General features: G+C 53.1%; 2 long non-coding RNA genes across 2 annotated transcripts; both read right to left on the reverse strand.

Moving 5' to 3' along the window:
• Positions 1-1319: 1319 nt before the first annotated feature.
• On the reverse strand, positions 1320-13336 carry LOC138916770 (uncharacterized). The gene is made up of 3 exons (XR_011424177.1): positions 13145-13336; positions 3439-3627; positions 1320-1876 (listed from the first exon to the last, which is right to left on the reverse strand). It is a non-coding gene; the product is annotated as an uncharacterized lncRNA (long non-coding RNA).
• Positions 4350-12059, reverse strand: LOC111776013 (uncharacterized). The gene is made up of 2 exons (XR_002812050.2): positions 8423-12059; positions 4350-6690 (listed from the first exon to the last, which is right to left on the reverse strand). It is a non-coding gene; the product is annotated as an uncharacterized lncRNA (long non-coding RNA).
• Positions 13337-13356: the final 20 nt, after the last annotated feature.

Genomic DNA, 13356 nt, shown 5'->3' on the forward strand with positions numbered 1-13356 from the left:
GGGCTCCCTCCTCCCCTCACTCCCCATGGAAAGAAGTGCAGAGTCAATTAGGGACGTCCAGGGTGAATCAGCAAACATTTCTAATTTAACTGAATCTAGTCTCAGCCCCAGAGGGTGAGGAATGGGATGTCACACCAGCGTCCTGCTCGCTCTGAGGGCCGATGCCGCCCAGGAAGTGCCCTCCCGTGATGTCCAGGTGTGAGCTGAACTGGCGGCTTGAAAGAACCACTGACCGACGGGCTGTGGTTGTTCAGGCCTGGGATCTGGGCAGACGTTTTCTCCAAAGTGAATGAGGGACCCTGTCACTTCAAGGAAAACAAGGGACAGTCTTCGTTGCCGTGGTAAATTCTAGCTTTCAAGTGGAGATGAGAATTCTGGACGCTGCCCACAGTAAGCGAGACAGCTTCCCGCCCTGAAGGCCTGTCTGAGGAGCACGTGGTGAGGGTGCCGTGTTGGACATGGGACGAGTCGGCCTGTGGGAGATCTGTGAAACTCTGTGAACCTTGCTTTCCACGCGACCAAGGCAGGCTGTCCCGGAATCAGGACAGAGCAAGATGGACCGAGGGCGGAGAGGGGACTGGTTGGGCTCACGTTCCAGATCGCAGCGCACCTTAAGAAACTGCCTCTTGTTGGGGTTCACTGTCATATCAAAGGAGACAGCCCACAATTATCCAAAAAGGCTATTTACGTGCCCCTGCCTTTTCTGACTACCGTAGAATCCGTGTGAAGCAGGATTTTCTCCGTACACCTCAACCAAAACGATGTACATAGTCTCCCCAGAGACTGAAGGCAGCCCAGCGACGAGATCCAGCTGCCCGCCGGGCACTGTTCTTGCCGTATTTTTAAAAATAATTCTTTTCCATAGAAATGTGCTCTTTATATGTTGAATGCTAGCTCCCCAAAATGCCACCAAGTGACATGTTGATAAGGCTGTGTCGGCTCACCTACCTTGAGAGTCTCAGCAGGGTCTGAGGGGGCGGGGGCAAGCGTGGGGTGTGTGTGAGGTTTTGGGGTCTGGATTAAGCGGGTCTTTTGGAGGCTAGATTAGGATTGGGCGAGTTTGAGACATGATTCGTTCAGGGTTGGTGGGCACATAAAGGATAGGAAGTGAGTTTAGAGACCCCAGGAGCCTGGCTGAGCTCTGTGCCTCCAGGTCCTAAGCAATTGCTTTCAGGAAGTTCCCCAAACAAATGAGGCACCTGCAACTTCGTCTGCCTGGGGCGCTTCCTGGTCCGTGAGGGGCTGGTAAACTGTGTGGTGCCCATGGCTTCGTCAGCGGTCTGTCACTGCTGTTGTGAAAGGAAGAATCAAGGCATGTTGTGAATTTTCAGTTTTATTTTCTCATACAGTAAATACTGACAGAGATAACCCACTAACAAAAGCGCTTTGGGGCTCTCAATAATTTTGAAGCATGTAAAACTGCCCTGAGGCACAAAGGTTTGAGAATGGCTCCTGTAGAAGCCACCAAGAGAACTCCTGCGGATGGACAGGACGCAGCGCCAGCAATCCCCGTGGAAAGTGGACAAAGCTGCGAATGGGGAGGTCATAGGGGAACCCACAGGTCCAGCTGGTCCTGGAGGAGATGTTCAAACTCCATCATCAGAGAAAGGAAAGAACTCTTTTCACCTCTTGGGATGGCAGATGTAGAAAGCTGGCTAGCACCCAGGGTCGGCAGGCGTGGGGACAGTGGGGGCAAGGTACAGCGAGCTGTGTGGGACTGAGTCACCAGAGGTCTGCTTGTCCCGCCCCCACCTGCAGGCCTGCTCCTGGGGCGGGTCCACAGGGAGGGGTCTGATGCTGCCGGAGAGCCAGGCGCCGGTGGGAGAAAAGGTGCTGAGGGAAAAGGGGGAAGAGCGGGAGGCGGGCCATACAGGTTCTGTGAGTTAGAACATATGGACACGAAAAAGAAGAAAATCAAGTATTAGGAACAAATGCATTTTTCAAGAACTTGTGCAAACAAAGGCCTTAGAAGAGTAATTTAGGGGCAGGGAATGGATCTAAAAGGGAATAAAAGTAGAAATTTTAAAAAGAGAGAGAAATTAATAGGTAATGCGCAGTCCTGTGAATGATCGAATACTCACCCCCCAACCTATGAAATCAAATCCCCGGGACCCTCCCGGTCGTCTCCGCGCCTACTCCCCAAAAGTAATCGCTGTTCTGAACTTGGGATTCCTCCTGCCAATGAACACGTTTCCACGTTTACAACCTGTGCACATCCCCCAGAATGTTGTTCGTGGTCATTGCGTGTGTTTTTAAACAGGAAGTTAAAAACTCTATGTAAGAGGAAGTTAACGTAAGTCTCACCTGCCACCACCCAAGGCTGCAAACCAGACAGGTGCCAGACCACCCGTGCGGGCAGACCACACAGGGAGAGGCCCACGTGGCTGCAAACAGGGACTTCCTGCCACTGCCCTGTGGTGGGACAGTGTGGAAGAGCTCCTCCCTTCCCGGTCAAGCCCTCAGATGAAGCAGCCCTGGCCAAGAAGCTGACGGCAGCTCAGGACCCAAGCCAGGGCCACCCAGCTGGGCCACTCTCAGCTTCCTTTTTTAAATTGTGGTAAGATCGACATAACATTAAGGTTATCATTTTAACCATTTTTCAAAGGATTTTTTACTTTTATTTTCCTTCTTCTCCCCAAAGCCCCCCAGTACATGGCTGTATATTCTAGCTGTGGGTCCTTCTAGTTGTGGCATGTGGGACGCCACCTCAGCCTGGCTTGATGAGCAGTGCCATGTCCGTGCCCAGGATCCAAACCGGCAAAACCCTGGGCCGCCAAAGCAGAGCACGTGAACTTAACCACTCCGCCATGGGGCTGGCCCCTAACCATTTTTAAATGTACAGTTCAGTGGCATTAAATACTGTAGGGGAGAACGACAATTCCTCTGCCCTCTAGGTCCTTCTGGCTGGCCTAAGAATTAAATTCACTTGCAACAGAATAACAGGAGAAAATCAAATAAAGCTTTATACCATGTAGACATGGGAGAAACCCAGGAAAACTGGGTAACTCAGCCAGAATGGCCAGAATGCCCCCTTAAATACCGTTTTCAGCTGAAGACAAAGGAGGATGTTGGGGGGGGTGGGTTTAGGGCTTCAAAGGGGAAGAAGGCAACTCATGGAGATGGGAAAGGAAATGTTTAATAGATAAGAATGGGCTTAGCAAGGACCTTCACAGTAAACTGATACCAAGTGCTATGTGTGGGGATGGCCCGTCCTGGGGACAGGCCTTCTGCCTTAAATTCTTTTAGGCAGTTAGGGGGAAGGTCAAAGTTTCTTTCAGAGCTTTTTGTTCTTAAAAATAATCAGGGCAAAGAGACACATTTTGGGATGGCAAATTCTGATCCCCCACAGCACATTCGCCTTGTGCAACCATCACCACCACCCATGTCCAGAGCTTTCCATCCTCCCAAACTGAAACCCTGTCCCCATTAAACACTCACTCCCTTGGGGCTGGCCCCGTGGCCGAGTGGTTAAGTTCGCGTGCTCCGCTGCAGGCGGCCCAGTGTTTCGTTGGTTCCAATCCTGGGCGCGGACATGGCACTGCTCATCAAACCACGCTGAGGCAGCGTCCCACATGCCACAACTAGAAGGACCCACAACGAAGAATGTACAACTATGTACTGGGGGGGCTTTGGGGAGAAAAAGGAAAAAAATTAAATCTTTAAACATTCACTCCCCACCTGCCTCCCCCGACCCCCGGCACCCACCACCCTACTTTCTGTCTCTATGGATTTGACGACTCTGGGGACCTCATATGAGTGGAATCGTGCAGGATTTGTCCTTTTGTGACTGGCTCATCTCACTCGGCGTGATGTCCTCAAGGTTCCCCCAGGTGGTAGCGGTGTGAGGCTCCCACGACCTGCCTCGGGTCGAAGGAATTTGCTGGAGCGGCTCACAGAACTCAGGAAGCCAGTTCACTTACTAGATCACCACTTTATTACAGAGGATACTAAAGGATATGAACGGACAGCCAGATGAAGAGATACTTAGGCCGAGGTCTGGAAGGGTCCCAAATGCAGGAGCTTCTGTCCCTGGGAGTTCGGGTCCCTGGGGCCTGGCACTGGCCTGGCGTTCTGGTCCACCAACCTGGATGCTCTCTGAACCCCCCTCCGTTTGGATTTTATGGAGGCACCAACCCTCCAATCACAGTTTGTTCCCCTGGCCACCAGCCCTCATCCTTAGGGGGTTTGCAAAAGTCACCTCACTAACAGAAACCCAGTTGTGGTGGAAAGGGGATTGTTATGAATGACAGGACATGCAGCCTATGTTCATCGCAGCCTTATTCACAATAGCCAAGGATGCAGGGTCGGTGAGCTGAGGAGTCGAAAGAAAGATTTCTTGGACACTCAAGATCTGGCAGTAGTGCTCTTTTATTTAGAGAATAGAATAGCATGGGGACAGGACCCATGGGCAGTCAGAGCTTCTGCTGCGTGGGGACAGGGCCCACGGGCAGGAGGAGCTCCTGCTGCTGCCCCGAGTTGAGGGTTAGGGCTGATTTTATAAGGCATGGGTATGTGAGTCATCTTTTTACAAGACAAAGGAAAGAACACGAAAAAAAGTTAAAATGGTATCAGTGCAGGTGGGGTCTGGTCATTGGGTGATCCCATGACTTTTAGACAAGAATCAAATCGGATTAAGTAAAGGTCAGAAGCCACCACCCTAAATCAGTTACATGAGATTGCCAGACAGCAACCAACTTAAATTCTTGTCTCTGGCATTAAGAGTTTCTAGAGATAAGGCCATCCCCCTTCTTCCTGGCACAGAGAGGGAGGCATCTTTACAGATAGAGGTTTCCCTTAGAAATGTAAATATTTCCCAACAAAGGGGCAAGCAAATTCCACTCCTCGGAGCCTGCCTCTCATCTGTAGTTTTAAAATTAACCAGTCTAAAAATCCTCATCAGCCAAGACTTGGAAGCAGCCTAGGTGGCCATCAAGGGACGAGTGGATACAGAATATGTGCTATATATACACAACCGAGTACGACTCAGCCATAAGAAGCTATAAAATCTGGCGTGACAACAGGGATGGACCTTATGTTAGGTGAAATGTCAGAGGGAGAAAGTCAAATACCATATGATCTGACTCATAAGTAGAAGATTAAAACAGCGACAGATAAACACACAGAAACAGAGACTGGATTGGTGGTCACCAGAGGGGAAGAGGGGAGGCAGCAGGACGAAAGGGATGATTAGGCGTAAATGTGTGGTGATGGATTGTAATTAGTCTTTGGGTGGTGAACATGATGTAATCTACACAGAAATCAAAATATACACAACAATGATGTACACTCGAAATTTATATAATGTTATAAACCAATGTTACCACAATAAAAAATAATTTAAAAAAAAGACACCCATGTCACCTTCATGGCTCTGAAGCAATTTGAGGAACTGAGAATGAGAGACCAAATATTCTAACAAAAGATGCTCCCATTGTTATTGTTGCTCAGGAATTTCCAAGCATTTTGGGAGCCGTGAGCCAGGAATCACAGATGAACACCAAATACATGTTTATTATAAATCACAACATCACATATGGATATGCCACGTTTTGCTCGTCCATTGTTAAAACCAAAATTCAACTGAGTAAATGGGAAGCTCTAATTGGCTTCACTAAGCGCCTCTGAATCGGGCAGCACCTCATCTAGCCACTAGAAGGGAGCTCTGCAGGCTGCAATAGGAAGGAGGGTCGGGCAGGGAGCTCCCAGAAAAGAAAAGGAAGGCTAACTTGGGGCCAGGGCGTCTCCTTGTCTCCTGGGGGAAGGAAAGGTAGGGGCTTTGTCACATGGATGCCTCTTCTTCTGGGGAGCCAAGAGGGCCCAGGTGAGCGATTACCCGACTGGTGTTGACCAGAAAATTCCAGACTGGTCGATTAAGATGACGTTTCTGGGAGAGGCTGAAAGTGCAGTTAGATCAGGCCTCAAATCCAGGCTCATGTCATGGGCTTTAGCACAAATAACATTGTTTGGGGCCTGTGGTTTTCTTTTTAACGCCATTCATCCATCAAGGGACACTGAGGTTGCTTCCTCGTTTTTGCTGTTGTGAACAATGCTGCTGTGAACACGGGTGTGCAGTATGTCATCAAGACCCTGCTTTCACTTCTTTTGGGGAAAGACCCAAAAGTAGGATTGCTGGATCACACAGTAATTCTGTGTTTAATTTTTGGAGGAACCTGCACCCTGTTTTCCACAGCAGCTATACAAATTCACATCCCCACCAACAGCACACAACACCCCAATTTCTCCTCATCCTCCAACAAGAAACACTTGTCGTTTTCCGTGTTTTGAGAGCAGCCGTCCTGATGGGTGTGAGGCACCGTCTCACTGTGGTGTCAGCTTGCATTTCCCTCATACCAGTGACTTTGAGCACCTTTTCAGGGGCTTGTGGGCGTTGCCTTTGGAGAAACACCTGTTCAGGTCCTTTGCCGGTTTCTGCATCAGGCTGTTTGTTCCAGAGCTGAGTTGCAGGGGTTCTTTACATATTCTGGACGTCATTCCCTTAGCAGATACACGATTTGCAACTATTTTCTCCCATTTCATGGGTTCTCTTTTCACACTGTCGATTGTCCTTTGACATGAAGAAGTTTTAAATTTTGATGTAGTCCCCTTGATCTAGTTTTTTCTTTTATTGCCTATGCTTTCGTTGTCGGATCCAAGAAATCACTGCGTTCCTGGATTCTTGACCCACAGAAACTGAGAAATAGAAAATGTTTGTTATTGGTTTAAGCCGCTCCTTTCTAGGATAATTTCTTAAACGGGCATAGATAATTTACACAGTTGTTCTCTTCTATTATCATTGCCAATGAGAGTGGTTCCTTAAACCACCTGCCTCAGACACTCAGGCCCATCCTCCTGCCTCCATGTTCACCAGACTCACCCCGCCCCTGCCACAACGCCTCCCCGCAGGACCAACCATCCATCCTGGCCTCCCTGGCTGTCCACACTCCCCTCCTCGCCCAGCTCAGCCCTTTCCCATCATGGCTGCCCTTTCTGTCTTGTCACATTCTTCTGGCCAAACCCCATTGCAGTTAAATCCACCCTCCGGCCCTCCCACACCCCCCAGAGGAGCTGGAGGAACAGGTGACCACACCCAGGTCAGCCACACAGCGCTGGCCCACGCCCCACCCTCTCCCAAGTCTGGCCTCACACCCCCTCCTCCCCTCCCCTAGTGCCCCCCCCACCCCTCACCCCACCACCCTCCGCCAGCTGGTGGACTTGCTTCCTCCCGCATCCCTGAAGAAGAGAAGCGATCAGCGGAGCCTCCCCATGTGCCACCTGCGGTCAGCCCACCTGCCCTGTCCGTGCCCAGGTCTGCTGCCCTTCCCTCCCGTCACCGCCCACGTCCTGCCAGGTGACAGGGGCCACCCATTCGCGACTGCCCTGGATCCCAGCCCTTGTCCACCCAAGGACCAGGCTGAGCACGCCCCTCTCTTCTTCTGCCACAGGCCACAAACGCCTTGTCAGTTCTCCCACGCTGCCAGGCCTGCTCCTTCCACAGCAAAACCACCCCAAGCACCACGTGTGCGCCGGCTCCACCCCTCGTCCTTCCTGCTCCCTCTGACACTGTGGCCGCCCTGGCAAGGTCAGGAGTGAGGCTCACCAAGAGGCCACACCCGAGGCCCTGCAGCACCCCCTCCCTCATCCCCTGAGGCCTGGGATTCTCCTCTCTCTCCGGCAGCTCCTCTCTGACTCCCTGATCCAGCCCTGACCTTGTCCTTGGCCCCCGTCCTTCTCTGTCTCCCCCGCCCCTGGGTGGTCCCTTCAGCCTCCTGGGTCCAAATGCCCCCACACCCAGTGCCTCTCCCTCAGACGGGCTTCTCCAGGCTGATCCCCACCCTGAGCTCAAGACCCCAGCAACCCCTGATGTGCATCTCTGGGGTGCATCCACCCCAAACCAGAGACGCCTGCCCCCTCCCCTGACCTGCTCCCTCCCCTGCAGCCCATGAGACTCCAGCCAGCTGGCTGTCCTGGCTCTTCTCTCTCTTGCCCAGTCCACGGGCATTCCATTAGCAAATCCAACGCTGCTGGCCACCTCACGGCCACCCTCTGGTCACTGTCCCTGCACCCTGGGGAGAGCAGTGGGCCCTTCTCCACCTCCAGCTTCCTTCCACCTTGCTCCCTCAGTCTGACAGCACCCAGCGCCCAGAGGGACCCTTTCAAACCTAAGTTCTGTCCTGTTTGTCCCTGCTGGATGGCCTCAAGGGGTCCCCTGTTGCCTCCAGACTTCATCTTTTACAGTTCCTATGACGTGTGGCATCTCCTGCCTCGGGACCTTTGCACAGGCCTTGGTGTTTTGTCTGTAATGCCTGAGTGGCTCTCTCCCAGGCCCTAGAGGCTGCTCAAAGGCAGCTTCTCAGTGAGGCCTTCCCTGACTCCCTTCCCGGCCTCCCTTCACCTCCGATGGCCTCTGCCCCAGCGCACTCACTTGTCCACGCCCCGAAGTCAGCCCACATCCGGGGACTCAGCGTTTGCTGAAAGAAGGGGCTTGGCGACGCTCTGTGTGAGCTGCTGCTTCACACGCACATCGTGGGCCAGCCCAGTCCACAGCCCCCGGTGTTTGGCGGCCGGGGCTGGCATCCATTGGGCCATTTATCTTGTTTTCTGCCGCCCTCTCTTCGCCTCCGCTTGTCTGGCCTGGTTCCTGGGGGATGATGCTGCAGGCCTGGCGCGGACACAGGATGGTCCTGATCCAGCTGGAAGAGGAGTCCTGGCGTCCTCCCTGCTCACGCCCAGCCATGTGGACGCTGCATGCTGCTGCTTCCAGGGCAGCTTCTCGCCTGCTGACCCATCAGGACCTTCAGCCTATTCCTGGAGTGGGTGTACAGCACTGGGCACCTGGGGTAGGGGGTGCCCAGGAGGTTCCTGGCGGTCCCCTGCTGCCTGTGCAAGAGTGCCAAGGGGTCATCCCTGCCGTCCACCGCCTGGGCGGCCCCAGTCAGGGCTTAAGGGCTCCTGGGAAGGCGCCCAGGCAGCACAGGCTGTGACACAGGCACTGGGCCCCCAGCCCCAAGCCCACCTGGATGGGGTCAGAGCTGGCCAACAGGCCCCTGAGTCTTCTCCCCAGCCCCCTAAGCTCTCCTCCTCCACCCCTCTTCTTCCGTGACCTGAGACTGGTTTCATCCCTTCAGTTCCTCCCCCAAACTTACATTTCAAATGCTGGCCCCTCAAGGCTACTGTCTGGGCTGGCGCTAGAGGGTCCATGTGGCAATGGAGCAACTTATGGGTCCTTCTGGGTCCTAGGGGGTCTTCCCTTTCCTGAGGCACATTGATACCCTGAGATCACGGGGTCAGCAGCAGGCAAGCCAACTCCTTCCTGGTCGCCATCACGCCACCCCCTGCACTCCCGGCCTCCTGCCCGGGGACGTGATGGACCATTTCTCGGGCAGGGACTGAGCCGGTCCAGGCCCAGCACTGCTGGCCTTCCCAGAGATCTTCGGACCCACAGTGTAGCCCAAGGCCATTATATGTGTGAAGTGAGGCCCGAGGTGTCCCTGGGACAGCATCTCCTGTAAGTGACAGCATTGAGTGATGACTTGAGGTTTTGATAGCAAAGCCAGGGAGCCATATTGAGGATAAAGGAAGCTGTGTGGACTGTGCTTTAGGTCTGCTGACGGACGCATCCAACCTTCTTTAATTCGGGTGCCTGGTAACACCAGCAGGTGTTGCCTCCAGGAGGCCTAGGGGGTGTCACAGCCCCTTCCTGCAAGGTTGGAAGCAAACAATTCCTTCCTGTGTTCCCTGAGTCAGCGGGAATGCTGGTGCAAAGTCCGCCGACGCCTCCCTCTCCCACCCAGGTGGTCAGGCAACTTCTGAGACGACGCAGCCCCCGGAGCCTGGGCCTGCGGGATGCCTTCCTCCCTTGCTGACCCAGCACCTCCGTCTCCACCTCTTAGAAATGGGCCCACGAGAGTTCCTGCCTCAGAGAATTGCACCAGGGGTTGGACCTGAGCACTGGTCAGCTGTTCTCACCCCACAGGCATCTAAAATGTCCTGAGCGCCTCGCTGGCCTTGCCAAGGTCAAGGGAGGGCCAGTGCCAGCGGGGGCAGTGCCAGGACGGGTCTCCTGCAGGCCAACAAGCCCAGTCCTTCCCCTGGAGTCGCATATTTCCTTCCCCCCAGGGCTTCTGCTTCTGCCACAGCTGGGGAAAAAGACCGGAGACAGGGAGCAGCAACCCCGCCCCTGGGAGCAGACCCCCAACACAGGCCTGAGCCGCCGGTGGCCCTGCCCCGCTGACGGCCCCACGTTCTTCTGCATCTGTCCCATCTCCCACCCAGGACAGCGAGCGTATTCAGAACAAGGAGGGGATGCCCAGCAGGTGTTGTTTTTAAGGGTTTGAATTTTGTTTTGCATTTGTAATTGCCTTATTTCTTTGTTGTAAAATTCACACACGGTGAAATGCACATTTGGAAGCGTTTTGACAAATGTCTACGCTGAGTGGCCGTTATCCCATAAAGATACAAGCTGAGGTTCTCAGACACTGGCCTGCACGGAATCATCCCGGGCTCGTCAAAGGCCAGGCTGTGGGGCTTCTCCAGGCCTTCTGGCTCAGTGGGCCCGGGGGCCTGCGGGAGAACGACGGTTCAAAAAGTCCCCGGGGGTGCTGGTGCTGCCGGCGGGATCACACTTTGAAACTCTGGTGTAGAAAAGAAGCACCGCCCCAGGGAGCCCCCTCCTGCCCCTTGCTGGCCGGTTCCAGCCTCCCCCAGAGGCAGCCACTGTGGGGATTAGTATCAGGATGGAAGAAGCAGCCTGTCCTTGAACTTCGCGTAAATGGAATCTAGGGTACGTATTCTTGCGGTCTGGCTCCTGCATCCACCACAGTGCTCGTGAGATTTACCCATGTTGTTACGGCACCAATAGCCCCTTCTTTCCATCGCCGAGTGGGTTACGCTGTAAGGAGCCGCCACATTTTATCCAGTTCTCCTGCTGGTGGACATTTGGATTGTTTCTAGTTTGGAGTTTTTATCAATAAAGCTGCTGTGAATATCTGTGTGCAAATGTCTGTGTGGACATTTTTTCTCTAGGAGTGGAGGAGGTGGTTCCCCTGGTGAGTACACGTTTAACTTCATGAGAACACACTGAACTGTTTTCCAGAGAGTTCATTTCGTGCCATCCTGCATTTCCCCCAGCAGGGCCTGAGAGTTCCCGTTGCTCCACATCCCCGTCAGCACTTGGTGTTGTCAGTCTTTTTGTATTTTTTTTTTTAAGATTTTATTTTTCCTTTTTCTCCCCAAAGCCCCCCGGTATGCAGTTGTATATTTCAGTTGTGGGTCCTTCTAGTTGCGGCATGTGGGACGCCGCCTCAGCATGGCTTGATGAGTGGTGCCGTGTCCGTGCCCAGGATTCGAACTGGTGAAACCCTGGGCTGCCGAATTGGAGCACAAGAACTTAACCACCTGACCACGGGCCGGCCCCAGTCTTTTTGTATTTTTGCCGTTTGAGTGAGAGAATAGAGATATCTCAGTGTGGTTTTAATTTGCATTTCCCTGATGAATAGTATATATCTTCACCTGTGAAGTGTATTTTCTATTTTTGCATCCCAACAGACAGAAAAATCCCTTCCACAAAGATGGAAAAAGTGGAGAAAATGACCCTTGACCTCTACCTCGTAATATACACAAAATCAATTTGAGATTCATCCAAGTCTCTAACATAAAGGCCCAAACTAAAATGTTTCTAGAAGAAACCACAGGAAAATGTTTTTCTCATTTTGGAGTAAGCACATTTTTTTTTTAGAAAAGATACAAAAAAGCACTAACCATAAAATTAAAAATTGATATACTGAACTTCATCAAAATTAAAAACTTCTCATCAAAGATACTGTTAAGAAAATGAAGGGACCAGGCCCATGGCACAGTGGTTAGGTTCACATGTTCCACCTCAGGGGCCCAGGGTTCGCAGGTTCAGATCCCGGGTGCACACATGGCACTGCTTATCAAGCCATGCTGTGGCAGGTGTCCCACTTATAAAGTAGAGGAAGATGGGCACGGATGTCATCTCAGGGCCAGTCTTCCTCAGCAAAAAGAGGAGGATTGGCAGCAGATGTTAGCTCAGGGTTAATCTTCCTCAAAAAAAAAAAGAAAGAAAGAAAGAAAGAAAATGAAAATGTAAAGCTAAGCCACAGATCTGGAGAAAACGTCTGCAATATTTGCACATCTGACAAAGACTTGGTCCAGAATATATAAAGATCTCCTATAAATCAATAAATTAAAAAAAAAGAAAGAAAGACAAGCAACCTCATAAAAACCAGCAGTTATGTTTCCCATGACTGATTTTCTACATAAAGCCCGACACCTTTTGAGCCCTATAGCTCCTTATTTGGGACAGATTCCCAGAAGCCGGTTCCCAGAATCAAAGGTGTGAAATTTGGATAACAAAAACCTAATTCAAAATGGAGGCAGGAAGCAAAGAAGGAAAAGCTATTATGCAGATGCGCCCTGCAGCAGCTAATTGACACCAGGGAGCAGGAGGAAGGAAGATTCCCTCCTCACCCAGCAACAACCCAGCCAATGAGAAGCTGCTACATACATCTCAGCCAAGGAGAAGTCGCCACCACTCCAACTCTCTCCTCCACAGATCTTCCATTTAAAGCACTCCCCTCATTTCCGCTTCTGCCCAATAAAGGCGAGCCCCCTCTCCTTTGCTCTCTGGACTTGCCCGTGGTTCACCACAGTTTTCATGTACCCAACTGCAATTCCTCAGCTGTTCTTGAATAAACTCATTTTGCTGGTAAAAATAACGGGCCATTTTCTTTTCAGGGTTGACAGTCAAGGAAGGAAGAACTCCATGCTCGTGGCTCTGGATCTGTGCAGGCCCTACCCCCCAGCCACCTCTCCAGGCCCCTGCTCAGCCATCAGGCACGTCTGACCCGAGCGAGGGCCTGGAGGGCGCGGCCAGGGCAGAGCTCCCGCAGCCCCACGGGGGTCAGGGGGCAGCGACCCAAGCCCAGGCCCGCGCACCCAGCCCACTCCCACCGACTGCCCTCCCCGCGGGGAGCAGTGGCCCGGCACAATCAGGGTCCGGAGGGGCGAAGGCCCGTTTCATGGTTTGCAGCGCCCAAGGGCTGGCGCGACCCACTCTGCGGCTCTGCCCGCCGGGGCGGGGGGGGGGGGGGGGGGGGGGAGTTTCACCCATCATTGGTCTGACCTGACTACAGCCCCCTCCGCATTGCCCAGGGGAAGGTGACGGGGCGCCCGTCGGGGATCGCGAGGCTCCGGGTCGCATCACTCCGGGGGCGAGGCCGCCCGGCTCCGAGGGTGGGTGTCCCAAGGCCGATCCAGGCCGGGGAGCGCCGCCCCGCCCTCCGCGGCCCCCCAGGAGCCCAGCCCAGCCCAGCCCAGCCCAGCCCTTCGCGGCCG

The sequence above is a fragment of the Equus caballus genome, chromosome 12 (genome assembly GCF_041296265.1).
Source record: "Equus caballus isolate H_3958 breed thoroughbred chromosome 12, TB-T2T, whole genome shotgun sequence".
In the NCBI taxonomy this organism is placed as follows: Eukaryota; Metazoa; Chordata; class Mammalia; order Perissodactyla; family Equidae; genus Equus; species Equus caballus.